This window comes from Lichenostomus cassidix, chromosome W, assembly GCF_008360975.1.
Source record: "Lichenostomus cassidix isolate B80296 chromosome W, HeHo_3.0, whole genome shotgun sequence".
NCBI lineage: Eukaryota > Metazoa > Chordata > Aves > Passeriformes > Meliphagidae > Lichenostomus > Lichenostomus cassidix.
This window is the reverse complement of record NC_139510.1, coordinates 1,874,321-1,886,574: the sequence shown is the minus strand read 5'-3', so window position 1 is coordinate 1,886,574 and position 12,254 is coordinate 1,874,321. Positions and strand designations below refer to the sequence as shown.

Sequence of the window (12,254 nt, the reverse complement as noted above, 5' to 3'; positions counted from 1 at the left end):
TTTTAAAATCTGGTTTTCACAAACCATTATGTACCTTTTCCTATTCATTATTTACAAAAAGAGAAAGGAATGTATAAATATAGGAGTCTTGCTTTTAAAATTTATATTTGATTTTATGTCAAGTGCAGTCATTTTAAAAGCTCTACAGACCCACTGGATCAGCTTCAACAGGAATCTCTTCAGTGAACCTTGTGAGAGACAAAGGATTCCATTTATTCATATACTGAGCATTCAAACTGGGTTCTGCCACAAATCACACAAAATACAAGAACATGGTGAGGTTAGCAACAGACAGAAACCTTTTGCCAGAACCTTGGCAGATCTTTCAAACACTATCAAGAAAAATCAGAATGTTCTCAGACTATTATTCCATCAGATTTCTGATAGTCCAATAGTATAAAAAAGAATAAAATACTTTCAAATCAAAACACCCTCCAGCACCCTCAAAGCATTAGGAGCTATTAGTCTCTGACCATGCAATTTATCTCGCAAACAACGCACCACATGGATATACACAAACATCTCAATCTCCTTCAGAAATAACCAGGGCCATTTCAGGCACAGTTGATTTTCACTTCTTACTGAATTCTCCTTCTTCTATCATTCATCTAGAATTTACTGTGGAATTCCAATCCATAATTGCATTAGAAGACAGTATTAATAAAACTGAGAGCTAGTATGCTCAAGTACTCCCAATGAATCAGTCACAGAAAGGTTAGTTTAGCCACATTTTCTCTGTCTTCACTCCTAGGAAAAAGGGACGAGACAAGAGGAAATAGCCTCAAGTTGTGCTGGAAAGAAAGGGATATTTTTCCAGGAAAGGCTTTCAGGGTTTTTTCACACCCCACACCCCTGAAACCTAACTTCACTCTGCTCCAGGAGAACAGGAACATCCCAAGGAGACAAGGAAATGCACCGGATTTTCAAAAAATGCAGGAAATGGGCAAGTTCTGCATCCCATACACTTTGCAGTCAATGCCAAGGCACACGGGGCTCCAGGGAAAATCTCTCCATCTCTCCAGCTGTGCGCAGAAGGCATACAAAGAAGCTGCACAGGACACTGCTGGAGTGTTCTGAGAGAACTTCGTCCAAGGTCACCAGAAAGCTGCTTTGCAGCCACAATGTGCCCAGAATGCTTGTTTTTGCCTCCAGAAGCGTCTTGCAGCACTTGCACTGCAGGGCACAAGGTGCAACGAGAATAAGAGAAAAGCACCTTACCACAGCTTCAGGCATGCAGATCTCAAGCAGCTGGAGCTGCCCAAGAAGGAAGCAGGTGAAGAGAAGGCATTCTTCAATTACCCCCTTCTGTTGGCAGCCTCTCCCGGCTGCAGAGAGCTGTTCGCAGCTTTCTCACCCAAAAGAGTGCTTTAGCGCTGGACAAGTTCTCCTTGTCTCTGGCTTTGCAGAGTAGGCAAACAAACAAGCTGCACAGCACACTGCTAGAGTGTTTTGTCAGAACTTTGCCTGAGTGCACCAGAAAACTTCTTTGTAGCCAGAATGTGCCCAGATTGCTTGTTTCTGCTTCAGCACTTGCACTGCAGGGCACAAAGTGCAGCGGAGAAGGAGAGGAAAAGCAGCTTGCCACAGCTTCAGGTGTGCCGATCTCAAGCAGCTGGAGCTGCCCTAGAAGGAGGGAGGCGAAGAGCAGGCATTCTTCACGTACCCCCTTCTGTTCGCAGCCTTGCCCGGCTGCAGAAAGCTGTTCGCATCTATCTCGCCCAAAAGAGCACTTTAGCGCCGGACAAGCTCTCCTTGTCTCCGGCTGTGCAGAGAAGGCGAACAAAAAAGCCGCACAGCACACTGCTGGAGTGTTCCTTGAGAACTTTGCCCAGAGTGCACCAGAAAGCTGCTTTGCAGCCAGAATGTTCCCAGAATGCTTGTTTCTTCTTTAGCAAGCGCCTCGCAGTGCTTGCACTGCGGGGCACAATGTGCAGTGGAGAGGGAGAGAAAAGCAGCTTGCCACAGCTTCAGGCGTGCAGATCTCAGGCAGCTGGAGCTGCTCAGAAGGAAGCAGGCGAAGAGAAGGCATTTTTGAAGTAGCCCTTTCTGTTTGCTGCTTTGCCAGGATAATTCTTTAGGCTGGATTATTGTTTATTTCTAGCATGATACCATCTTGGATCAATAATCCATGATAGCCTTTTGTGGTGAAGTGTTTTGATATGGGGTTTTTTTTCCATTTTTCTCATCCCATCTCACTTGAGACCAGAGAAACATTATTTGATCTGGACTTTAGGTTTTCTTTTTGGTATTATTACCTATTTGAAATATAATTGTGTTCTATTTTAGCCAAACTTTTGATTTTCCTGGAAGGATATTTTCAGATTCAGAGCCCTCATGTAGGGTTAATAGCAAATCCTTTTTGGAATGTTGGTCTTTCTTGCTGGATGTGGTTTTGTGCAGCACCTGAATTTTTTCAGTGTATTCTATAAACACTTAGACATGTGGGGAGCTCTTCAGTTTTTTTAATGTTGTTTGATAGTAGGGACAAAGCTCTGAAACGCTTTCCTGTAAAACTCACTAGCCACAGAGTTTTTGACTCTGGAATATGTTGTTATGTGTCCTTCCCGTCCCTGACCCTGCCCTCCTGACCCCTTCTGACTGGATGTGAGTCAGGACTGCCTCCCAACCCTAGAGATAAAAACCCCAGCAAGATCTGGAACGTGTCTCGTTGGTTCTGGGCTTGTATGGAACTTGCACCCTCCCTTGTCTTCCCTTCCCCCTCCTCAGTCTCCCCACTCCTCCCCTGTTTTCCACAGTAAAAACGCCATGGAGACCAGGAACGAAACAGCTGCCTTTCTAAACCTGCAACGCTTCTACAAGGACCGCGTCTGACCAGTCCCACAGCTCGTGGCCGTGGAACGATCACCCTGCGGGTTCCTGCTTTGGGGCGGCTCTCTCCCCCGCAGCAGGAGAGAGCTGCCTTAGGATTCTGCACTGCTGCAGGAATAAATTTTTAACTCATCTTTTGAGTATGCTTACTGAAGTAACTTTGCTAAAGGAGTTGGAGGTAAGTTTGTGAATGGGGACACTTAGCAGCAAAACAAAACCATATCCAAACCTCAGCCTTTAGTAACTATCAAGGTAGCCTGTGTTTTGTATCTAGGTATCATCCAAGGAGCTGTGGCCATATAACTCAAGACCAAGAACCAAACAAGTCAGTGGTTACTGTTTTTTTGAGTCTGGTTTCTTCCTTCTATGAGGCTTATTGATGAGGTGTTGTAATTAATACTGGCCTGGTCTCAAATCAAATTATCATCTTAAACAAAAGAGTTCATTATTAGCTTTTGTGTCCAAAAAACAAACAAAAAAAACCCCCAAAGAAACCCACCAATCAAAAAGACACCAAAACAACAACAACAACAACAACAACAACAAAAACCCTCCAAAAAAAAACCCAAACCAAAAACACATGAGGAGAAATTAGGGGGAAGTAGAAACTTTGTTATATGCTGTGATTGACTTCAGTTTCTCCAGTAGACTGGAAATGGTTGTGTATGTATGCATAAATTACTGAAGGTTTACAGAATTTTTCTTTGTAGTTGTTCTTGGCAGGTAAGTAAAATGACAAGTCTCTAAGAAGAACTCACTTTATGTCTAGAGACCTTGAACCCAAAACAAATACTTCAAATTTTTATTCTTTATACTTGATGTTTTTATGGTTGTGTTACCATCTTACTCTGCTGTGTCTGGGAACATTTTGTTGAGGAGGACAACACAAAACAAAAGGGAAAAGGCAGCCATACACAGTAACATATCAGAGTAAGGCAAACATGTTCCATAGCATGGACATGCTGTGAGAGCAGCAGCTGCACATTGTGTACCGCTGCATTGTAGTTTGGGGTCTGAAATTTGAACTACTTTTCTTAGTCCACAGAACTACCCTCCTTCCTTTTCTGGTAGTGCAGACCTACAGAGATTGTTAACTCTTATGTTTTGGTGAAAGCATAAGAAACTTTTTACCCAAACAAGCTCGAGGGTTCTAATCTTCAGTCAGATGTAAAGAGTCCTAGATATCTTGGAACGTGACTGTATGTGGAGGAATGATGAATATTGCAGACTGGATGGACAAACTCCTCACAACAAACGATAGGTATTTACAATTTGAAGTATTGTATTGAAGTCAAATACTACTTGTAAAACATTTTGTTCAACTGATATGTTCTTTTCATGTAGTTAGGCTTCCATTAATGCATTCAACGATCCTGACAGCTCCAAATTTGTGTTCATGTTGAGTACACGAGCAGGAGGTCTTGGAATCAATCTGGCTACTGCTGATGTAATTCTCTATGATTCAGACTGGAATACACAAGTAGACCTCCAGACTATGGTTGAATTCCAGTTGGAAATTTTGTTGTGTTTTTTTTTTTTAATCTCTCTCACAGAACTTTGCTAGAAACATGTACTTCCAAAATAAATTGGTATTTTCCCATTTTAGCACAGGAGTAGGATTTGTGAGACTGATTTTCAGTTCAAGTGCAGTCGTCTGCTGTGTGGAACTATTAGTCCAGTGGGAAATGCTGGATGTATGCTACACCTCTTAGTATTAATGAAAATAGCCTACGTGATTAAAGAAAAATTAAATAAATCTAGGTTGTTAATCCCAAAAGTATAACACTTTAAAGCTTTACTATTGCAGGGAGTGGAGGTGAATGTGTTTACACTGTTTTTCCTGAGACCTTGAAAATGAGCTACAGAAAAGCTGAATTTTCAAAACTTTTCAAGAACTGCTTTCATGGTGATGGTAACTGAAGGAGCTCCTTTGGGCAAGTATCTTTAATTTTTTTTTTAAAGTAGATTTACATGCATCTCCATCCTTGAAACCTGTCAAGGACATTAGTGACCACCTAAGAAAGCAAAGCTGTTTATAAACTGCTAGTGTCTTTTTTTTTTTTTGACAAATCAGGCTTTTCAGTGACAAGTCTTGGAAATGCCTTTAATTATTTCAGTGAACTTCTAGGGTCTCAAGTATTCTGGCAAAAATGACTTCAAAAGAATGATGTAACTGGTGTCTAGAAGCTCGAGTGGGACAGTTCCAGCTACCACTACAAGCATATGTGGAGAATACTGATTCTCAAAGTGGTTCCTGTTTTGCCAGTCCAGAGAGGCAGAGTATTGTATTTGTCTTGAAAGATTCATGGCAAAACTGAAGGATTTTGAGAAAGGCAGCTTTTGATCGATACAAAGATGATTTCTTCATGCTCTGATTTTACAGAAGGTTGCTTAAGGTCAGGAGCATCCAAGTCTTCTCCCCTGTGTGATTTAACAAAAAAAAACCAAAACCCCAAAACATGCTATTTTGGCTATGACACATAGAGACAGAGTCATTGTCAATGTTATTGAAAACCGCCCCCCAAAATGTGCAATGTAGATGAAAATGTAATATCTTGGGTAGCCATGAATAGATGTAAAGATTTAAGTAACCTATGCTGTTCTGTTTTGTAAATTAGTGTGCTGGAAATACTGAAAATCTTAAGACTATGTAGTCATGCTGGAAAACAAATACTGAATCTTTTGTTACTGTTTTGGTCAGGATCAAGCACACAGAATTGGCCAAACCAAGATTGTCCGGGTGTTCAGGTTTATTACAGACAACACAGTGGAGGAAAGGATAGTGGAGCGTGTGGAAATGAAACTCCCCCTGGATTCCACAGTCGCCCAGCAAGGCACTTTGTATCCAGGATGCAATTTTCTTCTTTTCCCGTTGTAAAGCATGGTGGAATCAGCCAGTAAGAACCAGTGGGAATGTTGCTTTTGCCTCAGCTGAACTCTGAAGAGAGGGTCTAAAGGCATCATCCACTTGAAAATTTATTTTGCTGTAGGAGTAAGCATTTTCTCACCAACCTTTTGCTTACCTCCCTAGTGAGACATGCATAGAAGTGGATATAGTCAGATTTGTTTTTTTTAAGCACTCAGCTTCTCTTTTAAACTGAGGAAATGAATGCCTTTCTTTTTTCTAACAGATGGAGAAAAGTAATGTAACCTTGGTTGACTTGCTTGGAATCAGTAGCATATAGCTTTTATGTGGAAATATAACAGGGAGAAAAATCATGCATTGCTCCTTCCATGCCATAAACTCTTTAGTTAGTTGCTATCCTCAAGCATTTTTATCTTTAGGAAGATTGGTGGATCAAAACCTGAATAAGCTTGGAAAGGATGAAATGCTGCAAATGATCAGACATGGAGCGACACATGTTTGCTTCAAAGGACAGTGAAATTACAGATGAAGATATTGATTGCTTTTTGGAAAGAGGGGCAAAGAAGGGGAGATGGTTTGAAAAGGGGAAGCCTATGTGTAGATTTAAATGTGATGGCAAGGTAGTGTGTCTCTGGATGATAACTTGGTTCCAAGCTGGAGAGAAAAGGGGTTTTGCTGTGGAGGGTTCTCATGTTGCTTAATCGTGTTTGTTTTTTTCTGATGTTGTCAATAAGATGTTTTGTAGTCAAGTAGCTTCTAGAATAGCTTCTCTTCTTTCTGGTGATGGGATGTTTTAAAATGAAGCATCTTTCAGAGTGGCTCCTTTCTGGGAATAAGGTGTTTAATAATGATGTGCCTTCCAAAATGGCTCTCATTCTATCTGGAAATGAGATGTTAAATAAATGAAGTACCATCCAAATGGCTACTGTTCTTTTCTCTATCCCCCATCCAAGAGTGCGGGAATGAACGGAAAACTTTTAAAGATGGGTGAAAGCTCCCTTAGGAATTTTACTATGGATACTGACTTTAGCATGTATAATTCTGAAAGGGAAGACTACAGAGAAAAACAGAAGGTAATGTTTTAAGTTTCTTTTGGAGGAATGCACTAAATTGTATGTTTTAACCATACTTACTTAAGATGTGTTGGGTAAAATACAGTTTTGTCTATGATAATAGTTTAAATAAAAGCAGTTATAACACTTAAAATGAAGTAGATGTAGATCTAATTTTATATAAAACTTGTAGCAGGTCTGATGATTTTGCAAGACTTAATTTTTGGTTTTTGGGGTGGTGGGGTTTGTTTTTCATAGTTGGCATTTACAGAGTGGATTTAACCACCTAAACAAGAAAGAAAAGCCAATTGTGCTGTGGATGCTTATTTCAGAGAGGCTCTTTGAGTCAGTGAACCAAAAGCACCCAAGGTGGGTTTAGTAACAAAAAGAAAGAAAGAAATTGTTTAAATATGCATGGTAAATGGCTAAAGCTGTAGGCAACAAATTGGTCTTTAGTCATAAAAACTGCTCTGTTCACTTTTATAAAGTGGTGAGACTATTTAAATTTAGTACAACTTTCCAGAGGACTTGAGACAAACTTCTGTGAGAAAAAAAGTAAGAACTGGATGAAACTTGCTAAGCAGCTGTAAATTTTCCTTGCCTGTGGAAGATTTCCTCATTGATGCTGTGATTTCCTTATTTAAACATGTGTGACTTTTCCCCAGCCACCTCCTCCTCTTCCCAAAAGACCTCTCTTCCACTTCTCTCATTGGTCTTTTAGAATTCTTCATGGTGGTTGTTGTCTCTTGCATGGTGTGACTGTTTTTGGTTTTTTTCCCCCAAGTTAAGACAGCGCATTTTTGTAACAACAAAGCTTTTTGTTTGCTCATAAACTTAAATCAGTTCCTACAAGTAAGTAGATTCTGGATGTGAAAGGGGGTCAAAATCAAACTTTGTGTTTCAGGCTCCATGGCCTCCAAAACAGCCAAATGTACAGGACTTCCAGTTCTTTCCTCCTCGCCTGTTTGAACTATTGGAAAAAGAGATTGTCTACTACAGGAAAACAATTGGCTACAAGGTAACTGAAGAATTTCCTTGACTGGAGAGATGGAGTGCACCTCTCAAGAGGAAAGGCTGAGAGTTAGGGTTGTTCAGTCTGGAGAAGAGAAGGCTCTGGGGTGACCCGATTGCAGCCTTTCAGTACTTGAAGGGGGCTTAAAGGAAAGCTGGAGAGGTACTTTTTACAAGGGAATGGCTTTAAACTGACAGAGGGAAGGTTTAGATGGGAAATTGGGAAGAAATTCTTCACTGTGAGGGTGGTGAGGCGCTGGCACAGGTTGCTCAGAGAAGCTGTGGGTGCCCCATCCCTGGAAGTGTTCAAGGCCAGGTTGGACAAAGCTTTGAGCAGCCTGGTCTAAGTAGAAGATGTCCCTGCCCATGGCAGGGGGCTGGAAATTAGGTGATCTTTAAGGTCCAGTCCCTTTTATGTGATTCTTCAAATTCACACATTGGGACAGTTTACTGCAACAGTAGGAGAATATGTACTTTTCCAGTCTTTTTACAATAATTTAAATGGAATAAAATAATGTTAGGCTGAAGAAATTATTAGGTCATATTAACAGAAAAGTGATGATTAGCAAATATCTGTGAAAAATTAATTCAGTTTTACAAAATGCAAAACCTTTCAGGTACCTCGTAATCCTGATCCCCCAAATGTGGCCCAAGCACAAAAGGAAGAGCAGCTTAAGATTGATGAGTCCAAACCTCTTAATATTGAAGAACTAGAAGAAAAAGAGAAGCTTCTAAGCCAAGTATTGTTGGGTCTCCAGTGAGACTGAAATCAGCTAAAGTTTGTTTTGTGTTTTACAGCATTGTGGAAACATTTCTTGGTCACTGATTCACATGTGCCACAGGTTAACGCAACTGCAAATTTGGTTCTGACTGAAAAGAGTTTTAGCATTAAGGTTGTCATAGGCCTGGATATCTTTGAGGAATGTGCACCAAATTAGTGCACTTGGATTCTCCTGAATCCTAGTCTGGCATTTACTGTAGACTGTGATGTCTTTCCTTGGCTGTAGGATCTTGCAGACTGGCTGCAGATGGGTGTGCTGCATTTCACGTTATTTAATGCGTATCTTCTGCCTCAGTTTCACATCCATATGGAAGTGAACCCTGGAGTCTGAATGGTCAATTTTCCTAAACTCCATCTGGTAGTGGATAGTGCCCCTCTCTAAAAGAGGCTATGAGCTGAATAGGTATAAGTTGGGGGTTGCCCGACTATAGCACACGCACTCACAGAGATATTGGTGTCATGTCATCTATTTTCAGGAAGCAAGCATTATTATAGACAAAAGCACTGTTCACGCGACACACTGGTATATATGATTGGATAAAAGCTAGCCTTCATGTGCCTAAACTAACTTGCTAATTGGCTGTAAGCTTTTAATCACGCTTCTCCTAGCATTAGCTAAAGCTCTGTCTGATTTCTTTATCTTGTTTATAATTCTTCTATGATGTTCACATTCTTGGCTCTAAGTTTTGTTATCTCTTGGGAAAGACACTTCAGAGTCACACAGGCTGAATTGAGCATAAGAATCCCATTTATATGGCCTTGTTCTGCAACAGGTATATAATTAGGAAGCATGTATATTTAAATAATTTAAAACAGGTTATTGCCAGATACGCCTTATTTGGGTATTGTACTTACATACTGTATTTTGGCAGGGGATTGGAATTACAGGAGAGGATTTATTGCTTGCGTAGTAATGAGCTGGAACAGCTCACTGTGGAGACACCAGAATCACAGAGGTCAGGAACCAGTACAGTGCAGTAATCTGTGGCTAAATCACAACGTGGCTGTCAGAGCTTGCTAATTCCAACCACTTGTAAAAGTTATTGAAATGAATGAAAATATGAAATGAACCTACTTTGGCAGCTCATAACTTCAGCAGTGCTACTTGTGTCCTTGCTGAGTATCATCACCACAAGATAGCTTTTGTCTGAGGAAGAGTGACCTGGTACAATGGCTGAGGGTGTCTGTGAGGCACTTGGGGGGCCTTTTTGAAAAAACAAAAGCCATTATACACACTGCTTGTTTCACTTGAGCATTTTTTTTTTCTTAGAAAGGGATCCCATGCAGAGAATATCAGGAGGGATTAATTTATCAGCTGAAAACTTATCAGAAATTACTAGGTACCTAGAGAACTGGTGCTTATCACTATGCAGTATTTAAACGGACAGACTACAGTGACTGCAGTATAAAAAGAGTTTTTCTACTAAATTAAACTGCAGAGAAAGAAAAGGTTTAACACTGTTGGAATGATGGAAATGTTACAGGCAATTTAAAGAAACCTGTTGAATCAAATTTGTAGACGGACAAATCCTGAGCCTCTGTGCAATGTTTCCTCTTGATTGTTGTAGAGAGCTTCACTAAGTGGAATAAGAGAGATTTCAACCAGTTCATCAAAGCCAATGAGAAGTGGGGCTGTGATGACTTGAAAATATAGCACGAGAAGTGGAAGGAAAAACCCCAGAGGAAGTCATTGAGTATTCAGGTAACTTAATTCTGTACTCAGCTCTGAGAGTATCTAACTCTGCTTGCCTAGTTGGAACTGCCTGTCAACATGGTAACATCTTACTGCTCAGCATTTCTGACAGGGCTATTTAAGATTTTCAGGGTAGAATTCTACTAATGGAGTTCAGATCTACTGATCTGGATCTTACTATCTTTAGTGCCTGAGTCATTGAGGCTGTACTAAAATGCACATGTAAACTCTTGCTGAGCCACTTCACTATATCCTAAATCTAACTGGGTAGCACTGTCTTCAGTTCTTGTTATGTTTTGCAAAAGGAAATGCTGAGAAACAATGCTTAGCAGGAGAGATTTCCCTTTTCCTTGTATTCGCTAAACAGTAGTTAACCTTTACCACCTCCTCCTCCTCCTCCTCAAGAGGAGTAAACATGTTGGAACAGTAAACATGATGGAACATATAGTAACCACTGGGTTTTGTAACCTGAGTCCTCTTGGCTACTTACCTCTCATGTCTCAGAACTGTTTCCACTGTAGCATAGCTACAAGGTCTTGGCACTACATTTTTAAAGGTATAGAGCAGCTTGCAAGTGTGAAAAATTCTTATTTAAACACCTAATTGTCTTTTAAGCACTTGTTTGTCTTTGGCAACTCGGCCTCTTGCTTCTCTCAGTAAAACTGTATTGCTGTTACATCAGTTTCTATCTGAAGAGACTTTTTTCCTATGAGGAGGAGACTGACACACAAAAATATTTCCGGCCTGTATTGCACTTTATTTAAACTGAAGATTCCTGTATCTACCCCCTCCAAAATAGCATTTGCAATATTGCAGCACACGATACTAGGAAGGGAAGCTTCCTTATCAGCTAAAGGCATGTCTGTTGGTACACAGCATTAAGCTCTGGTAACAGGAAGGAACGGCTAACATCCTTTTTAAAAGTAAAACCCCTGACTTCTACAATGCATGATAAGAAAGTAACCAATTATTCTTTTCTTAGCTGTGTTCTGAGAAAGATGCAATGAATTCCAAGACATAGAGAAGATCATGGCTCAGACTGAAATAGGAGAAGGCAGAATTCAGAGACAAATCAGGATAAAAAAGGCCCTCGATACCAAGGTGAGTTTGCATCAGAAAGCTGCTTTGCAACCAGAATGTGCCCAGAATGCTTGTTTCTGCTTCAGCAAGCGAGAAGGAGAGAAAAGTGTGACTGTACAGATTCTCTCTTATGGGAAACTTTCCCTTCTATCGTTAGGTATGAGAAAACATAGATAAACACTATGGGAATAGAGAATGTTTTGGAATAGGTGTTGAGGCACCTCGGCCAATCACCCCAGGGGGCGGGTGACCACTGGCCAATCCCAATGCTTTTCTCTTTTGTATAAAAGTCAGATATGTAAATAAAGTTCCTTCTTCACTTGAACACTACCGCTGTTTGCTGGGTTTCTTTCCATTATCGGTTCAACAGCGACATCTGGTGACCATCGATGTGTACTACATGCGCTGTTGAGAGGTACGACCTCACCCTTCCCCCCCGCCTGCACGGCTTGGGGATCGACATAAAAATGGAGCTTCCTCCCCCCCAAAAGACAGCCTTTTGCTGTCGCTCCTGAAGGACCCCTGGGGTGGTCCGAGGGTCAGGTGGAGACAGTGCTTGGTCAGTGCCCTGTTAAACTGGGCTGTGGGCCATGGCTTCTCGGAAGTGTTAGAGGTGGAAATGGACTCAGCTCTGTGGTTGCGAGTCGGTGGTGCACTCTGGCGAGAGCTGGAATATGGAAATCCAAAAACTGTACGTTTATATCATACATGGTGATGTGTCTGGGACTCCTTAAGGAGCAAGAAGCTCATGTGGGAGGAGACGACGTTTCTCTCTGTCTAGATTCCTTGCTTTCGGCTGATGGCAGCTGGTCTAAGGAGTCCCCGCCCCGGGTCGACCCAGCCATGGTGGACGCGTCCATCCAGCAGAAATATACTTCGCCACGGCACTAGGTCCCTCCTAAGTATCCACATCCTATGGATCAGCTGGCGGAGATGTTGAAA

At 41.2% G+C, this 12,254-nt stretch overlaps 1 long non-coding RNA gene and 1 pseudogene across 1 annotated transcript in view; one reads left to right on the top strand and one right to left on the bottom strand.

Annotated features, from left to right (window-relative positions):
- The window catches only part of LOC146425296 (uncharacterized), a 474,460-nt gene that overhangs the window by 380,761 nt on the left and 81,445 nt on the right, over positions 1-12,254 (bottom strand). The gene's annotated exons all lie outside the window — the stretch shown is intronic.
- Positions 2,972-12,203, top strand: LOC146425299 (SWI/SNF-related matrix-associated actin-dependent regulator of chromatin subfamily A member 5-like; annotated as a pseudogene).